This window comes from Musa acuminata, chromosome BXJ2-1 (assembly GCF_036884655.1).
Source record: "Musa acuminata AAA Group cultivar baxijiao chromosome BXJ2-1, Cavendish_Baxijiao_AAA, whole genome shotgun sequence".
In the NCBI taxonomy this organism is placed as follows: Eukaryota; Viridiplantae; Streptophyta; class Magnoliopsida; order Zingiberales; family Musaceae; genus Musa; species Musa acuminata.
This window is the reverse complement of record NC_088338.1, coordinates 26,101,166-26,117,083: the sequence shown is the minus strand read 5'-3', so window position 1 is coordinate 26,117,083 and position 15,918 is coordinate 26,101,166. Positions and strand designations below refer to the sequence as shown.

General features: G+C 55.2%; 1 non-coding gene and 32 pseudogenes across 1 annotated transcript; all 33 read right to left on the bottom strand.

Moving 5' to 3' along the window:
* Positions 1-148: 148 nt before the first annotated feature.
* LOC135602899 (5S ribosomal RNA) lies at positions 149-267 on the bottom strand (annotated as a pseudogene).
* Positions 268-617: 350 nt separating this feature from the next.
* LOC135602917 (5S ribosomal RNA) lies at positions 618-736 on the bottom strand (annotated as a pseudogene).
* Positions 737-1,086: 350 nt separating this feature from the next.
* Positions 1,087-1,205, bottom strand: LOC135604360 (5S ribosomal RNA; annotated as a pseudogene).
* Positions 1,206-1,555: 350 nt separating this feature from the next.
* LOC135602916 (5S ribosomal RNA) lies at positions 1,556-1,674 on the bottom strand (annotated as a pseudogene).
* Positions 1,675-2,024: 350 nt separating this feature from the next.
* Positions 2,025-2,143, bottom strand: LOC135599210 (5S ribosomal RNA; annotated as a pseudogene).
* Positions 2,144-2,493: 350 nt separating this feature from the next.
* Positions 2,494-2,612, bottom strand: LOC135604353 (5S ribosomal RNA; annotated as a pseudogene).
* A 350-nt stretch (positions 2,613-2,962) lies between these two features.
* Positions 2,963-3,080, bottom strand: LOC135604054 (5S ribosomal RNA; annotated as a pseudogene).
* A 350-nt stretch (positions 3,081-3,430) lies between these two features.
* Positions 3,431-3,549, bottom strand: LOC135601696 (5S ribosomal RNA; annotated as a pseudogene).
* Positions 3,550-3,899: 350 nt separating this feature from the next.
* On the bottom strand, positions 3,900-4,018 carry LOC135604017 (5S ribosomal RNA; annotated as a pseudogene).
* A 350-nt stretch (positions 4,019-4,368) lies between these two features.
* LOC135604206 (5S ribosomal RNA) lies at positions 4,369-4,487 on the bottom strand (annotated as a pseudogene).
* A 350-nt stretch (positions 4,488-4,837) lies between these two features.
* Positions 4,838-4,956, bottom strand: LOC135603755 (5S ribosomal RNA; annotated as a pseudogene).
* A 350-nt stretch (positions 4,957-5,306) lies between these two features.
* Positions 5,307-5,425, bottom strand: LOC135602915 (5S ribosomal RNA; annotated as a pseudogene).
* Positions 5,426-5,775: 350 nt separating this feature from the next.
* LOC135604359 (5S ribosomal RNA) lies at positions 5,776-5,894 on the bottom strand (annotated as a pseudogene).
* A 350-nt stretch (positions 5,895-6,244) lies between these two features.
* On the bottom strand, positions 6,245-6,363 carry LOC135602913 (5S ribosomal RNA; annotated as a pseudogene).
* A 350-nt stretch (positions 6,364-6,713) lies between these two features.
* Positions 6,714-6,832, bottom strand: LOC135603399 (5S ribosomal RNA; annotated as a pseudogene).
* A 350-nt stretch (positions 6,833-7,182) lies between these two features.
* Positions 7,183-7,301, bottom strand: LOC135604644 (5S ribosomal RNA; annotated as a pseudogene).
* Positions 7,302-7,651: 350 nt separating this feature from the next.
* Positions 7,652-7,770, bottom strand: LOC135603520 (5S ribosomal RNA; annotated as a pseudogene).
* A 350-nt stretch (positions 7,771-8,120) lies between these two features.
* Positions 8,121-8,239, bottom strand: LOC135602815 (5S ribosomal RNA; annotated as a pseudogene).
* Positions 8,240-8,589: 350 nt separating this feature from the next.
* On the bottom strand, positions 8,590-8,708 carry LOC135604609 (5S ribosomal RNA; annotated as a pseudogene).
* An 817-nt stretch (positions 8,709-9,525) lies between these two features.
* On the bottom strand, positions 9,526-9,644 carry LOC135603900 (5S ribosomal RNA; annotated as a pseudogene).
* A 350-nt stretch (positions 9,645-9,994) lies between these two features.
* Positions 9,995-10,113, bottom strand: LOC135603709 (5S ribosomal RNA; annotated as a pseudogene).
* A 350-nt stretch (positions 10,114-10,463) lies between these two features.
* Positions 10,464-10,582, bottom strand: LOC135604016 (5S ribosomal RNA; annotated as a pseudogene).
* A 350-nt stretch (positions 10,583-10,932) lies between these two features.
* Positions 10,933-11,051, bottom strand: LOC135603968 (5S ribosomal RNA; annotated as a pseudogene).
* Positions 11,052-11,401: 350 nt separating this feature from the next.
* LOC135599515 (5S ribosomal RNA) lies at positions 11,402-11,520 on the bottom strand (annotated as a pseudogene).
* A 350-nt stretch (positions 11,521-11,870) lies between these two features.
* Positions 11,871-11,989, bottom strand: LOC135604495 (5S ribosomal RNA; annotated as a pseudogene).
* A 350-nt stretch (positions 11,990-12,339) lies between these two features.
* LOC135604394 (5S ribosomal RNA) lies at positions 12,340-12,458 on the bottom strand (annotated as a pseudogene).
* Positions 12,459-12,808: 350 nt separating this feature from the next.
* Positions 12,809-12,927, bottom strand: LOC135601769 (5S ribosomal RNA; annotated as a pseudogene).
* A 350-nt stretch (positions 12,928-13,277) lies between these two features.
* On the bottom strand, positions 13,278-13,396 carry LOC135603542 (5S ribosomal RNA; annotated as a pseudogene).
* A 350-nt stretch (positions 13,397-13,746) lies between these two features.
* LOC135601596 (5S ribosomal RNA) lies at positions 13,747-13,865 on the bottom strand. Its single transcript, XR_010483886.1, has one exon. It is a non-coding gene; the product is annotated as a 5S ribosomal RNA (ribosomal RNA).
* A 350-nt stretch (positions 13,866-14,215) lies between these two features.
* Positions 14,216-14,334, bottom strand: LOC135603215 (5S ribosomal RNA; annotated as a pseudogene).
* A 350-nt stretch (positions 14,335-14,684) lies between these two features.
* LOC135602813 (5S ribosomal RNA) lies at positions 14,685-14,803 on the bottom strand (annotated as a pseudogene).
* Positions 14,804-15,153: 350 nt separating this feature from the next.
* Positions 15,154-15,272, bottom strand: LOC135604277 (5S ribosomal RNA; annotated as a pseudogene).
* A 350-nt stretch (positions 15,273-15,622) lies between these two features.
* Positions 15,623-15,741, bottom strand: LOC135603899 (5S ribosomal RNA; annotated as a pseudogene).
* Positions 15,742-15,918: the final 177 nt, after the last annotated feature.

The following is a 15,918-nucleotide window of genomic DNA, read 5'->3' as shown; positions in this document are numbered from 1 at the left end:
ATCTAGGAATCGCTATTGCGACCCCAATCCGGAAAGCTCTCTTTGAGCCCCTCGATACTGACTGCGTAGCGGTCAGAGCAAATTTCCAGCCCCAAAACAAACGTCTCGGAGTACTACGGGAGATGTTTCGTATCCCGGGATGCAAAAAGGAGTGCGACACGAGGACTTCCCAAGGGGTCACCCGTCGTAGTAATACTCTGGCCCAAGCACGCTTAACTTCGGTGTTTTGATGGGATCCGGTGATTTAGTGCTGCTATTATCGCACCCGTTTCGCTAGCTTCGTCCCTCGACTATGTGCAAGTCGCGGTCGGCGCATCAACGTCCGGAGCCTCTTGCCCGTCACGAAACCGTCGGCGCTTTCTTGAACGTTCACGAAATCCCTATTACAAGCTCTCTCCGAGCCCTAGCCCGACGACTGCGTATCGGTCACGGCAAGCGCGTGCCGAAACCATCGGCACTTTCTAGAACGATCTAGGAATCGCTATTGCGACCCCAATCCGGAAAGCTCTCTTCGAGCCCCTCGATACTGACTGCGTAGCGGTCAGAGTAAATTTCCAGCCCCAAAACAAACGTCTCGGAGCTCTACGGGAGATGTTTCGTATCCCGGGATGCAAAAAGGAGTGCAACACGAGGACTTCCCAAGGGGTCACCCATCGTAGTAATACTCTGGCCCAAGCACGCTTAACTTCGGTGTTTTGATGGGATCCGGTGATTTAGTGCTGCCATTATCGCACCCGTTTCGCGAGCTTCGTCCCTCGCCTATGTGCACGTCGCGGTCGGTGCATCAACGTCTGGAGCCTCTTGCCCGTCACGAAACCGTCGGCGCTTTCTCGAACGTTCACGAAATCCCTATTGCAAGCTCTCTCCGAGCCCTAGCCCGACGACTGCGTATCGGTCACGGCAAGCGCGTGCCGAAACCATCGGCACATTCTAGAACGATCTCGGAATCGCTATTGCGACCCCAATCCGGAAAGCTCTCTCCGAGCCCCTCGATACTGACTGCGTAGCGGTCACAGCAAATTTCCAGCCCCAAAACAATCGTCTCGGAGCTCTACGGGAGATGTTTCGTATCCCGGGATGCAAAAAGGAGTGCAACACGAGGACTTCCCAGGGTGTCACCCATCGTAGTACTACTCTGGCCCAAGCACGCTAAACTTCGGTGTTTTGATGGGATCCGGTGATTTTGTGCTGCCATTATCGCACCCGTTTCGCGAGCTTCGTCCCTCGCCTATGTGCACGTCGCGGTCGGCGCATCGACGTCCGGAGCCTCTTGCCCGTCACGAAACCGTCGGCGCTTTCTCGAACGTTCACGAAATCCGTATTGCAAGCTCACTCCAAGCCCTAGCCCGACGACTGCATATCGGTCACGGTAAGCGCGTGCCGAAACCATCGGCACTTTCTAGAACGATCTAGGAATCGCTATTGCGACCCCAATCCGGAAAGCTCTCTTCGAGCCCCTCGATACTGACTGCGTAGCGGTCAGAACAAATTTCCAGCCCCAAAACAAACGTCTCGGAGCTCTACGGGAGATGTTTCGTATCCCGGGATGCAAAAAGGAGTGCAACACGAGGACTTCCCAAGGGGTCACCCATCGTAGTAATACTCTGGCCCAAGCACGCTTAACTTCGGTGTTTTGATGGGATCCGGTGATTTAGTGCTGCCATTATCGCACCCGTTTCGCGAGCTTCGTCCCTCGCCTATGTGCACGTCGCGGTCGGCGCATCAACGTCCGGAGCCTTTTGCCCGTCACAAAAACGTCGGCGCTTTCTCGAACGTTCACGAAATCCCTATTGCAAGCTCTCTCTGAGACCTAGCCCGACGACTGCGTATCAGTCACGGCAAGCGCGTGACGAAACCATCGGCACTTTCTAGAACGATCTAGGAATCGCTATTGCGACCCCAATCCGGAAAGCTCTCTTCGAGCCCCTCGATACTGACTGCGTAGCGATCAAAGCAAATTTCCAGCCCCAAAACAAACGTCTCGGAGCTCTACGGGAGATGTTTCGTATCCCGGGATGCAAAAAGGAGTGCAACCCGAGGACTTCCCAAGGGGTCACCCATCGTAGTACTACTCTGGCCCAATCACGCTTAACATCGGTGTTTTGATGGGATCCGGTGATTTATTGCTGCCATTATCGCACCCGTTTCGCGAGCTTCGTCCCTCGCCTATGTGCACGTCGCGGTCGGTGCATCAACTTCCGGAGCCTCTTGCCCGTTAAGAAACCGACGGCGCTTTTTCGAACGTTCACGAAATCCCTATTGCAAGCTCTCTCCGAGCCCTAGCCCGATGACTGCGTATCGGTCACGGCAAGCGCGTGCCGAAACCATCGGCACTTTCTAGAACGAACTCGGAATCGCTATTGCGACCCCAATCCGGAAAGCTCTCTCCGAGCCCCTCGATACTGACTGCTTAGCGGTCACAGCAAATTTCCAGCCCCAAAACAATCGTCTCGGAGCTCTACGGGAGATATTTCGTATCCCGGGATGCAAAAAGGAGTGCAACACGAGGACTTCCCAGGGGGTCACCCATCGTAGTACTACTCTGGCCCAAGCATGCTAAACTTCAGTGTTTTGATGGGATCCGGTGATTTTGTGCTGCCATTATCGCACCCGTTTCGCGAGCTTCGTCCCTCGCCTATGTGCACGTCGTGGTTGGCGTATAAACGTTCGGAGCCTCTTGCCCGTCACGAAACCGTCGGCGCTTTCTCGAACGTTCACGAAATCCCTATTGCAAGCTCTCTCCAAGCCCTAGCCCGACGACTGCGTATCGTTCACGGCAAGCGTGTGACGAAACCATTGGCACTTTCTATAACGATCTAGGAATCGCTATTGCGACCCCAATCCGGAAAGCTCTCTTCGAGCCCCTCGATACTGACTGCGTAGCGGTCAAAGCAAATTTTCAGCCCCAAAACAAACGTCTCGGAGCTCTACGGGAGATGTTTCGTATCCCGCGATGCAAAAAGGAGTGCAACCCGAGGACTTCCCAAGGGGTCACCATCGTAGTACTACTCTGGCCCAAGCACGCTTAACTTCGGTGTTTTGATGGGATCCGGTGATTTAGTGCTGCCATTATCGCACCCGTTTCGCGAGCTTCGTCCCTCGCCTATGTGCACGTCGCGGTCGGCGCATCAACGTCCGGAGCCTCTTGCCCGTCATGAAACCGTCGGCGCTTTCTCGAACGCTCACGAAATCCCTATTGCAAGCTCTCTCCGAGCCCTAGCCCGACGACTGCGTATCGGTCACGGCAAGCGCGTGCCGAAACCATCGGCACTTTCTAGAACGATCTCGGAATCGCTATTGCGACCCCAATCCGGAAAGCTCTCTTCGAGCCCCTCGATACTGACTGCGTAGCGGTCAGAGTAAATTTCCAGCCCCAAAACAAACGTCTCGGAGCTCTACGGGAGATGTTTCGTATCCCGGGATGCAAAAAGGAGTGCAACACGAGGACTTCCCAAGGGGTCACCCATCGTAGTACTACTCTGGCCCAAGCACGCTTAACTTCGGTGTTTTGATGGGATCCGGTGATTTAGTGCTGCCATTATCGCACCCGTTTCGCGAGCTTCGTCCCTCGCCTATGTGCACGTCGCGCTCGGCGCATCAACGTCCGGAGCCTCTTGCCCGTCATGAAACCGTCGGCGCTTTCTCGAACGCTCACGAAATCCCTATTGCAAGCTCTCTCCGAGCCCTAGCCCGACGACTGCGTATCGGTCACGGCAAGCGCGTGCCGAAACCATCGGCACTTTCTAGAACGATCTCGGAATCGCTATTGCGACCCCAATCCGGAAAGCTCTCTTCGAGCCCCTCGATACTGACTGCGTAGCGGTCAGAGTAAATTTCCAGCCCCAAAACAAACGTCTCGGAGCTCTACGGGAGATGTTTCGTATCCCGGGATGCAAAAAGGAGTGCAACACGAGGACTTCCCAAGGGGTCACTCATCGTAGTAATACTCTGGCCCAAGCACGCTTAACTTCGGTGTTTTGATGGGATCCGGTGATTTAGTGCTGCCATTATCGCACCCGTTTCGCGAGCTTCTTCCCTCGCCTATGTGCACGTCGCAGTCGGTGCATCAACGTCCGGAGCCTCTGGCCCGTCACGAAACCGTCGGCGCTTTCTCGAACGTTCACGAAATCCCTATTGCAAGCTCTCTCCGAGCCCTAGCCCGACGACTGCGTATCGGTCACGGCAAGCGCGTGCCGAAACCATCGGCACTTTCTAGAACGATCTCGGAATCGCTATTGCGACCACAATCCGGAAAGCTCTCTCCGAGCCCCTCGATACTGACTGCGTAGCGGTCACAGCAAATTTCCAGCCCCAAAACAATCGTCTCGGATCTCTACTGGAGATGTTTCGTATCCCGGGATGCAAAAAGGAGTGCAACACGAGGACTTCCAAGGGGGTAACCCATCGTAGTACTACTCTGGCCCAAGCACGCTAAACTTCGGTGTTTTGATGGGATCCGGTGATTTTGTGCTGCCATTATCGCACCCGTTTCGCGAGCTTCGTCCCTCGCCTATGTGCACGTCGCGGTCGGCGCATCAACGTCCGGAGCCTCTTCCCCGTCACGAAAATGTCGGCGCTTTCTCGAACGTTCACGAAATCCCTATTGCAAGATCTCTCCGAGCCCTAGCCCGACGACTGCGAATCGGTCACGGCAAGCGCGTGCCGAAACCATCGGCACTTTCTAGAACGATCTAGGAATCGCTATTGCGACCCCAATCCGGAAAGCTCTCTTTGAGCCCCTCGATACTGACTGCGTAGCGGTCAGAGCAAATTTCCAGCCCCAAAACAAACGTCTCGGAGTACTACGGGAGATGTTTCGTATCCCGGGATGCAAAAAGGAGTGCAACACGAGGACTTCCCAAGGGGTCACCCGTCGTAGTAATACTCTGGCCCAAGCACGCTTAACTTCGGTGTTTTGATGGGATCCGGTGATTTAGTGCTGCTATTATCGCACCTGTTTCGCGAGCTTCGTCCCTCGCCTATGTGCAAGTCGCGGTCGGCGCATCAACGTCCGGAGCCTCTTGCCCGTCACGAAACCGTCGGCGCTTTCTTGAACGTTCACGAAATCCCTATTACAAGCTCTCTCCGAGCCCTAGCCCGACGACTGCGTATCGGTCACGGCAAGCGCGTGCCGAAACCTTCGGCACTTTCTAGAACGATCTAGGAATCGCTATTGCGACCCCAATCCGGAAAGCTCTCTTCGAGCCCCTCGATACTGACTGCGTAGCGGTCAGAGTAAATTTCCAGCCCCAAAACAAACGTCTCGGAGCTCTACGGGAGATGTTTCGTATCCCGGGATGCAAAAAGGAGTGCAACACGAGGACTTCCCAAGGGGTCACCCATCGTAGTAATACTCTGGCCCAAGCACGCTTAACTTCGGTGTTTTGATGGGATCCGGTGATTTAGTGCTGCCATTATCGCACCCGTTTCGCGAGCTTCGTCCCTCGCCTATGTGCACGTCGCGGTCGGTGCATCAACGTCCGGAGCCTCTTGCCCGTCACGAAACCGTCGGCGCTTTCTCGAACGTTCACGAAATCCCTATTGCAAGCTCTCTCCGAGCCCTAGCCCGACGACTGCGTATCGGTCACGGCAAGCGCATGCCGAAACCATCGGCACATTCTAGAACGATCTCGGAATCGCTATTGCGACCCCAATCCGGAAAGCTCTCTCCGAGCCCCTCGATACTGACTGCGTAGCGGTCACAGCAAATTTCCAGCCCCAAAACAATCGTCTCGGAGCTCTACGGGAGATGTTTCGTATCCCGGGATGCAAAAAGGAGTGCAACACGAGGACTTCCCAGGGTGTCACCCATCGTAGTACTACTCTGGCCCAAGCACGCTAAACTTCGGTGTTTTGATGGGATCCGGTGATTTTGTGCTGCCATTATCGCACCCGTTTCGCGAGCTTCGTCCCTCGCCTATGTGCACGTCGCGGTCGGCGCATCGACGTCCGGAGCCTCTTGCCCGTCACGAAACCGTCGGCGCTTTCTCGAACGTTCACGAAATCCCTATTGCAAGCTCACTCCAAGCCCTAGCCCGACGACTGCATATCGGTCACGGTAAGTGCGTGCCGAAACCATCGGCACTTTCTAGAACGATCTAGGAATCGCTATTGCGACCCCAATCCGGAAAGCTCTCTTCGAGCCCCTCGATACTGACTGCGTAGCGGTCAGAACAAATTTCCAGCCCCAAAACAAACGTCTCGGAGCTCTACGGGAGATGTTTCGTATCCCGGGATGCAAAAAGGAGTGCAACACGAGGACTTCCCAAGGGGTCACCCATCGTAGTAATACTCTGGCCCAAGCACGCTTAACTTCGGTGTTTTGATGGGATCCGGTGATTTAGTGCTGCCATTATCGCACCCGTTTCGCGAGCTTCGTCCCTCGCCTATGTGCACGTCGCGGTCGGCGCATCAACGTCCGGAGCCTTTTGCCCGTCACAAAAACGTCGGCGCTTTCTCGAACGTTCACGAAATCCCTATTGCAAGCTCTCTCTGAGACCTAGCCCGACGACTGCGTATCAGTCACGGCAAGCGCGTGACGAAACCATCGGCACTTTCTAGAACGATCTAGGAATCGCTATTGCGACCCCAATCCGGAAAGCTCTCTTCGAGCCCCTCGATACTGACTGCGTAGCGATCAAAGCAAATTTCCAGCCCCAAAACAAACGTCTCGGAGCTCTACGGGAGATGTTTCGTATCCCGGGATGCAAAAAGGAGTGCAACCCGAGGACTTCCCAAGGGGTCACCCATCGTAGTACTACTCTGGCCCAAGCACGCTTAACATCGGTGTTTTGATGGGATCCGGTGATTTAGTGCTGCCATTATCGCACCCGTTTCGCGAGCTTCGTCCCTCGCCTATGTGCACGTCGCGGTCGGTGCATCAACTTCCGGAGCCTCTTGCCCGTTAAGAAACCGACGGCGCTTTTTCGAACGTTCACGAAATCCCTATTGCAAGCTCTCTCCGAGCCCTAGCCCGACGACTGCGTATCGGTCACGGCAAGCGCGTGCCGAAACCATCGGCACTTTCTAGAACGAACTCGGAATCGCTATTGCGACCCCAATCCGGAAAGCTCTCTCCGAGCCCCTCGATACTGACTGCTTAGCGGTCACAGCAAATTTCCAGCCCCAAAACAATCGTCTCGGAGCTCTACGGGAGATATTTCGTATCCCGGGATGCAAAAAGGAGTGCAACACGAGGACTTCCCAGGGGGTCACCCATCGTAGTACTACTCTGGCCCAAGCATGCTAAACTTCAGTGTTTTGATGGGATCCGATGATTTTGTGCTGCCATTATCGCACCCGTTTCGCGAGCTTCGTCCCTCGCCTATGTGCACGTCGTGGTTGGCGTATAAACGTTCGGAGCCTCTTGCCCGTCACGAAACCGTCGGCGCTTTCTCGAACGTTCACGAAATCCCTATTGCAAGCTCTCTCCAAGCCCTAGCCCGACGACTGCGTATCGTTCACGGCCAGCGTGTGACGAAACCATCGGCACTTTCTATAACGATCTAGGAATCGCTATTGCGACCCCAATCCGGAAAGCTCTCTTCGAGCCCCTCGATACTGACTGCGTAGCGGTCAAAGCAAATTTTCAGCCCCAAAACAAACGTCTCGGAGCTCTACGGGAGATGTTTCGTATCCCGCGATGCAAAAAGGAGTGCAACCCGAGGACTTCCCAAGGGGTCACCTATCGTAGTACTACTCTGGCCCAAGCACGCTTAACTTCGGTGTTTTGATGGGATCCGGTGATTTAGTGCTGCCATTATCGCACCCGTTTCGCGAGCTTCGTCCCTCGCCTATGTGCACGTCGCGGTCGGCGCATCAACGTCCGGAGCCTCTTGCCCGTCGTGAAACCGTCGGCGCTTTCTCGAACGTTCACGAAATCCCTATTGCAAGCTCTCTCCGAGCCCTAGCCCGACGACTGCGTATCGGTCACGGCAAGCGCGTGCCGAAACCATCGGCACATTCTAGAACGATCTCGGAATCGCTATTGCGACCCCAATCCGGAAAGCTCTCTCCGAGCCCCTCGATACTGACTGTGTAGCGGTCACAGCAAATTTCCAGCCCCAAAACAATCGTCTCGGAGCTCTACGGGAGATGTTTCGTATCGCGGGATGCAAAAAGGAGTGCAACACGAGGACTTCCCAGGGGGTCACCCATCGTAGTACTACTCTGGCCCAAGCACGCTAAACTTCGGTGTTTTGATGGGATCCGGTGATTTAGTGCTGCCATTATCGCACCCGTTTTGCGAGCTTCGTCCCTCGCCTATGTGCACGTCGCGGTTGGTGCATCAACGTCCGGAGCCTCTTGCCCGTTAAGAAACCGACGGCGCTTTCTCCAACGTTCACGAAATCCCTATTGCAAGCTCTCTCCGAGCCCTAGCCCGAAGACTGCGTATCGGTCACGGCAAGCGCGTGCCGAAACCATCGGCACTTTCTAGAACGATCTCGGAATCGCTATTGCGACCCCAATCCGGAAAGCTCTCTCCGAGCCCCTCGATACTGACTGCTTAGCGGTTACAGCAAATTTCCAGCCCCAAAACAATCGTCTCGGAGCTCTACGGGAGATATTTCGTATCCCGGGATGCAAAAAGGAGTGCAACACGAGGACTTCCCAGGGGGTCACCCATCGTAGTACTACTCTGGCCCAAGCATGCTAAAGTTCGGTGTTTTGATGGGATCCGGTGATTTTGTGCTGCCATTATCGCACCCGTTTCGCGAGCTTCGTCCCTCGCCTATGTGCACGTCGTGGTCGGCGCATAAACGTCCGGAGCCTCTTGCCCGTCACGAAACCGTCGGCGCTTTCTCGAACGTTCACGAAATCCCTATTGCAAGCTCTCTCCAAGCCCTAGCCCGACGACTGCGTATCGGTCACGGCAAGCGCGTGACGAAACCATCGGCACTTTCTAGAACGATCTAGGAATCGCTATTGCGACCCCAATCCGGAATGCTCTCTTCGAGCCCGTCGATACTGACTGCGTAGCGGTCAAAGCAAATTTCCAGCCCCAAAACAAACGTCTCGGAGCTCTACGGGAGATGTTTCGTATACCGGGATGCAAAAAGGAGTGCAACCCGAGGACTTCCCAAGGGGTCACCATCGTAGTACTACTCTGGCCCAAGCACGCTTAACTTCGGTGTTTTGATGGGATCCGGTGATTTTGTGCTCCATTATAGCACCCGTTTCGCGAGCTTCGTCCCTCGCCTATGTGCACGTCGCGGTCGGCGCATCAACGTCCGGAGCCTCTTGCCCGTCACGAAACCGTCGGCGCTTTCTCGAACGTTCACGAAATCCCTATTGCAAGCTCTCTCCGAGCCCTAGCCCGACGACTGCGTATCGGTCACGGCAAGCGCGTGCCGAAACCATCGGCACTTTCTTGAACGATCTCGGAATCGCTATTGCGACCCCAATCTGGAAAGCTCTCTCGGAGCCCCTCGATACTGACTGCGTAGCGGTCACAGCAAATTTCCAGCCCCAAAACAATCGTCTCGGAGCTCTACGGGAGATGTTTCGTATCCAGGGATGCAAAAAGGAGTGCAACACGAGGACTTCCCAGGGGGTCACCCATCGTAGTAATACTCTGGCCCAAGCACGCTAAACTTCGGTGTTTTGATGGGATCCGGTGATTTAGTGCTGCCATTATCGCACCCGTTTCGCGAGCTTCGTCCCTCGCCTATGTGCACGTCGCGGTCGGCGCATCAACGTCCGGAGCCTCTTGCCCGTCACGAAACCGTCGTCGCTTTCTCGAACGTTCACGAAATCCCTATTGCAATCTCTCTCCGAGCCCTAGCCCGACGACTGCGTATCGGTCACGGCAAGCGCGTGCCGAAACCATCGGCACTTTCTAGAACGATCTCGGAATCGCTATTGCGACCCCAATCCTGAATGCTCTATCGGAGCCCCTCGATACTGACTGCGTAGCGGTCACAGCAAATTTCCAGCCCCAAAACAATCGTCTCGGAGCTCTACGGGAGATGTTTCGTATCCCGGGATGCAAAAAGGAGTGCAACACGAGGACTTCCCAGGGGGTCACCCATCGTAGTACTACTCTGGCCCAAGCATGCTAAACTTCGGTGTTTTGATGGGATCCGGTGATTTAGTGCTGCCATTATCGCACCCGATTCGCGAGCTTCGTCCCTCGCCTATGTGCACATCGCGGTCGGCGCATCAACGTCCGGAGCCTCTTGCCCGTCACGAAAACGTCGGCGCTTTCTCGAATGTTAACGAAATCCCTATTGCAAGCTCTCTCCAAGCCCTAGCCCAACGACTGCGTATCGGTCACGGCAAGCGCGTGCCGAAACCATCGGCACTTTCTAGAACGATCTAGGAATCGCTATTGCGACCCCAATCCGGAATGCTCTCTTCGAGCCCCTCGATACTGACTGCGTAGCGGTCAGAGCAAATTTCCAGTCCCAAAACAAACGTCTCGGAGCTCTACGGGAGATGTTTCGTATCCCGGGATGCAAAAAGGAGTGCAACACGAGGACTTCCCAAGGGGTCACCCATCGTAGTAATACTCTGGCCCAAGCACGCTAAACTTCGGTGTTTTGATGGGATCCGGTGATTTAGTGCTGCCATTATCGCACCCGTTTCGCGAGCTTCTTCCCTCGCCTATGTGCACGTCGCAGTCGGTGCATCAACGTCCGGAGCCTCTGGCCCGTCACGAAACCGTCGGCGCTTTCTCGAACGTTCACGAAATCCCTATTGCAAGCTCTCTCCGAGCCCTAGCCCGACGACTGCGTATCGGTCACGGCAAGCGCGTGCCGAAACCATCGGCACTTTCTAGAACGATCTCGGAATCGCTATTGCGACCACAATCCGGAAAGCTCTCTCCGAGCCCCTCGATACTGACTGCGTAGCGGTCACAGCAAATTTCCAGCCCCAAAACAATCGTCTCGGATCTCTACTGGAGATGTTTCGTATCCCGGGATGCAAAAAGGAGTGCAACACGAGGACTTCCAAGGGGGTAACCCATCGTAGTACTACTCTGGCCCAAGCACGCTAAACTTCGGTGTTTTGATGGGATCCGGTGATTTAGTGCTGCCATTATCGCACCCGATTCGCGAGCTTCGTCCCTCGCCTATGTGCACATCGCGGTCGGCGCATCAACGTCCGGAGCCTCTTGCCCGTCACGAAAACGTCGGCGCTTTCTCGAATGTTAACGAAATCCCTATTGCAAGCTCTCTCCAAGCCCTAGCCCAACGACTGCGTATCGGTCACGGCAAGCGCGTGCCGAAACCATCGGCACTTTCTAGAACGATCTAGGAATCGCTATTGCGACCCCAATCCGGAATGCTCTCTTCGAGCCCCTCGATACTGACTGCGTAGCGGTCAGAGCAAATTTCCAGTCCCAAAACAAACGTCTCGGAGCTCTACGGGAGATGTTTCGTATCCCGGGATGCAAAAAGGAGTGCAACACGAGGACTTCCCAAGGGGTCACCCATCGTAGTAATACTCTGGCCCAAGCACGCTTAACTTCGGTGTTTTGATTGGATCCGGTGATTTGTAGCTGCCATTCTCGCACCCGTTTCGCGAGCTTTGACCCTCGCCTATGTGCACGTCGCGGTCGGCGCATCAACGTCCGGAGCCTCTTGCCCGTCACGAAACCGTCGTCGCTTTCTCGAACGTTAACGAAATCCCTATTGCATGCACTCTCCGAGCCCTAGCCCGACGACTGCGTATCGGTCACGGCAAGCGCGTGCCGAAACCATCGGCACTTGCTAGAACGATCTAGGAATCGCTATTGCGACCCCAATCCGGAAAGCTCTCTTTGAGCCCCTCGATACTGACTGCGTAGCGGTCACAGCAAATTTTCAGCCCCAAAACATACGTCTCGGAGCTCTACGGGAGATGTTTCGTATCCCGGGATGCAAAAAGGAGTGCAACACGAGGACTTCCCAGGGGGTCACCCATCGTAGTAATACTCTGGCCCAAGCACGCTAAACTTCGGTGTTTTGATCGGATCCGGTGATTTAGTGCTGCCATTATCGCACCCGTTTCGCGAGCTTCGTCCCTCGCCTATGTGCACGTCGCGGTCGGCGCATCAACGTCCGGAGCCTCTTGCCCGTCACGAAACCGTCGGCGCCTTCTCGAACGTTCACGAAATCCCTATTGCAAGCTCTCTCCGAGCCCTATCCCGACGACTACGTATCGGTCATGGCAAGCGCGTGCCGAAACCATCGGCACTTTCTAGAACGATCTAGGAATCGCTATTGCGACCCCAATCCGGAAAGCTCTCTCCGAGCCCCTCGATACTGACTGCGTAGCGGTCACAGCAAATTTTCAGCCCCAAAACAAACGTCTCGGAGCTCTACGGGAGATGTTTTGTATCCCGGGATGCAAAAAGGAGTTCAACACGAGGACTTCCCTGGGGGTCACCCATCGTAGTACTACTCTGGCCCAAGCACGCTAAACTTCGGTGTTTTGATGGGATCCGGTGATTTAGTGCTGCCATTATCGCACCCGTTTCGCGAGCTTCGTCCCTCACCCATGTGCACGTCGCGGTCGGCGCATCAACGTCCGGAGCCTCTTGCTCGTCACGAAAACGTCGGCGCTTTCTCGAACGTTCACGAAATCCCTATTGCAAGCTCTCTCGGAGCCCTAGCCCGACGACTGCGTATCGGTCACGGCAAGCGCGTGCCAAAACCATCGGCACCTTCTAGAACGATCTAGGAATCGCTATTGCGACCCCAATCCGGAATACTCTCTTTGAGCACCTCGATACTGACAGCGTAGCGGTCACAGCAAATTTCCAGCCCCAAAACAAACGTCTCGGAGCTCTACGGGAGATGTTTCGTATCCCGGGATGCAAAAAGGAGTGCAACACGAGGACTTCCCAGGGGGTCACCCATCGTAGTACTACTCTTGCTCAAGCACGCTTAACTTCGGTGTTTTGATGGGATCCAGTGATTTAGTGCTGCCATTATCGCACCCGTTTCGCGAGCTTCGTCCCTCGCCTATGTGCACGTCGCGGTCGGCGCATCAACGTCCGGAGCCTCTTGCCCGTCACGAAACCGTCGGCGCTTTTTCGAACGTTCACGAAATCCCTATTGCAAGCTCTCTCCGAGCCCTAGCCCGACGACTGCGTATCGGTCACGGCAAGCGCGTGCCGAAACCATCGGCACTTGCTAGAACGATCTAGGAATCGCTATTGCGACCCCAATCCGGAAAGCTCTCTTTGAGCCCCTCGATACTGACTGCGTAGCGGTCACAGCAAATTTCCAGCCCCAAAACATACGTCTCGGAGCTCTACGGGAGATGTTTCGTATCCCGGGATGCAAAAAGGAGTGCAACACGAGGACTTCCCAAGGGGTCACCCATCGTAGTAATACTCTGGCTCAAGCACGCTTAACTTCGGTGTTTTGATGGGATCCAGTGATTTAGTGCTGCCATTATCGCACCCGTTTCGCGAGCTTCGTCCCTCGCCCATGTGCACGTCGCGGTCGGCGCATCAACGTCCGGAGCCTCTTGCTCGTCACGAAAACATCGGCGCTTTCTCGAACGTTCACGAAATCCCTATTGCAAGCTCTCTCCAAGCCCTAGCCCGACGACAGCGTATCGGTGACGGCAAGCGCGTGCCGAAACCATCGGCACTCTCTAGAACGATCTAGGAATCGCTATTGCGACCCCAATCCGGAAAGCTCTCTTCGAGCCCCTCGATACGGACTGCGTAGCGGTCAAAGCAAATTTCCAGCCCCAAAACAAACGTCTCAGAGCTCTACGGGAGATGTTTCGTATCCCGGGATGCAAAAAGGAGTGCAACACGAGGACTTCCCAGGGGGTCACCCATCGTAGTACTACTCTGGCTCAAGCACGCTTAACTTCGGTGTTTTGATGGGATCCGGTGATTTAGTGCTGCCATTATCGCACCCGTTTCGCGAGCTTCGTCCCTCGCCTATGTGCACGTCGCGGTCGGCGCATCAACGTCCGGAGCCTCTTGCCCGTCACGAAACCGTCGGCGCTTTTTCGAACGTTCACGAAATCCCTATTGCAAGCTCTCTCCGAGCCCTAGCCCGACGACTGCGTATCGGTCACGGCAAGCGCGTGCCGAAACCATCGGCACTTGCTATAACGATCTAGGAATCGCTATTGCGACCCCAATCCTGAAAGCTCTCTTTGAGCCCCTCGATACTGACTGCGTAGCGGTCACAGCAAATTTCCAGCCCCAAAACATACGTCTCGGAGCTCTACGGGAGATGTTTCGTATCCCGGGATGCAAAAAGGAGTGCAACACGAGGACTTCCCAAGGGGTCACCCATCGTAGTAATACTCTGGCCCGAGCACGCTTAACTTCGGTGTTTTGATGGGATCCGGTGATTTAGTGCTGCCATTATCGCACCCGTTTCGCGAGCTTCGTCCCTCGCCTATGTGCACGTCGCGGTAGGCGCATCAACGTCCGGAGCCTCTTGCCCGTCGCGAAACCGTCGGCGCTTTCTCGAACGTTCACGAAATCCCTATTGCAAGCTCTCTCCGAGCCCTAGCCCGACGACTGCGTATCGGTCACGGCAAGCGCGTGCCGAAACCATCGGCACTTTCTAGAACGATCTCGGAATCGCTATTGCGACCCCAATCCGGAAAGCTCTCTTCGAGCCCCTCGATACTGACTGCGTAGCGGTCACAGCAAATTTCCAGCCCCAAAACAATCGTCTCGGAGCTCTACGGGAGATGTTTCGTATCCCGGGATACAAAAAGGAGTGCAACACGAGGACTTCCCAGGGGGTCACCCATCGTAGTACTACTCTGGCCCAAGCACGCTAAACTTCGGTGTTTTGATGGGATCCGGTGATTTAGTGCTGCCATTATCGCACCCGTTTCGCGAGCTTCGTCCCTCGCCCATGTGCACGTCGCGGTCGGCGCATCAACGTCCGGAGCCTCTTGCTCGTCACGAAAACATCGGCGCTTTCTCGAACGTTCACGAAATCCCTATTGCAAGCTCTCTCCAAGCCCTAGCCCGACGACTGCGTATCGGTCACGGCAAGCGCGTGCCGAAACCATCGGCACTTTCTAGAACGATCTAGGAATCGCTATTGCGACCCCAATCCGGAAAGCTCTCTTCGAGCCCCTCGATACGGACTGCGTAGCGGTCAAAGCAAATTTCCAGCCCCAAAACAAACGTCTCGGAGCTCTACGGGAGATGTTTCGTATCCCGGGATGCAAAAAGGAGTGCAACACGAGGACTTCCCAGGGGGTCACCCATCGTAGTAATACTCTGGCCCAAGCACGCTAAACTTCAGTGTTTTGATGGGATCCGGTGATTTAGTGCTGCCATTATCGCACCCGTTTCGCGAGCTTCGTCCCTCGCCTATGTGCACGTCGCGGTCGGCGCATCAAAGTCCGGAGCCTCTTGCTCGTCACGAAAACGTCGGCGCTTTCTCGAACGTTCACGAAATCCCTATTGCAAGCTCTCTCCGAGCCCTAGCTCGGCGACTGCGTATCGGTCACGGCAAGCGTGTGCCAAAACCATCGGCACCTTCTAGAACGATCTAGGAATCGCTATTGCGACCCCAATCCGGAAAGCTCTCTTTGAGCCCCTCGATACTGACTGCGTAGCGGTCACAGCAAATTTTCAGCCCCAAAACATACGTCTCGGAGCTCTACGGGAGATGTTTCGTATCCCGGGATGCAAAAAGGAGTGCAACACGAGGACTTCCCAGGGGGTCACCCATCGTAGTAATACTCTGGCCCAAGCACGCTAAACTTCGGTGTTTTGATGGGATCCGGTGATTTAGTGCTGCCATTATCGCACCCGTTTCGCGAGCTTCGTCCCTCGCCTATGTGCACGTCGCGGTCGGCGCCTTCTCGAACGTTCACGAAATCCCTATTGCAAGCTCTCTCCGAGCCCTAGCCCTACGACTACGCGTGCCGAAACCATCGGCACTTTCTAGAACGATCTAGGAATCGCTATTGCGACCCCAATCCGGAAAG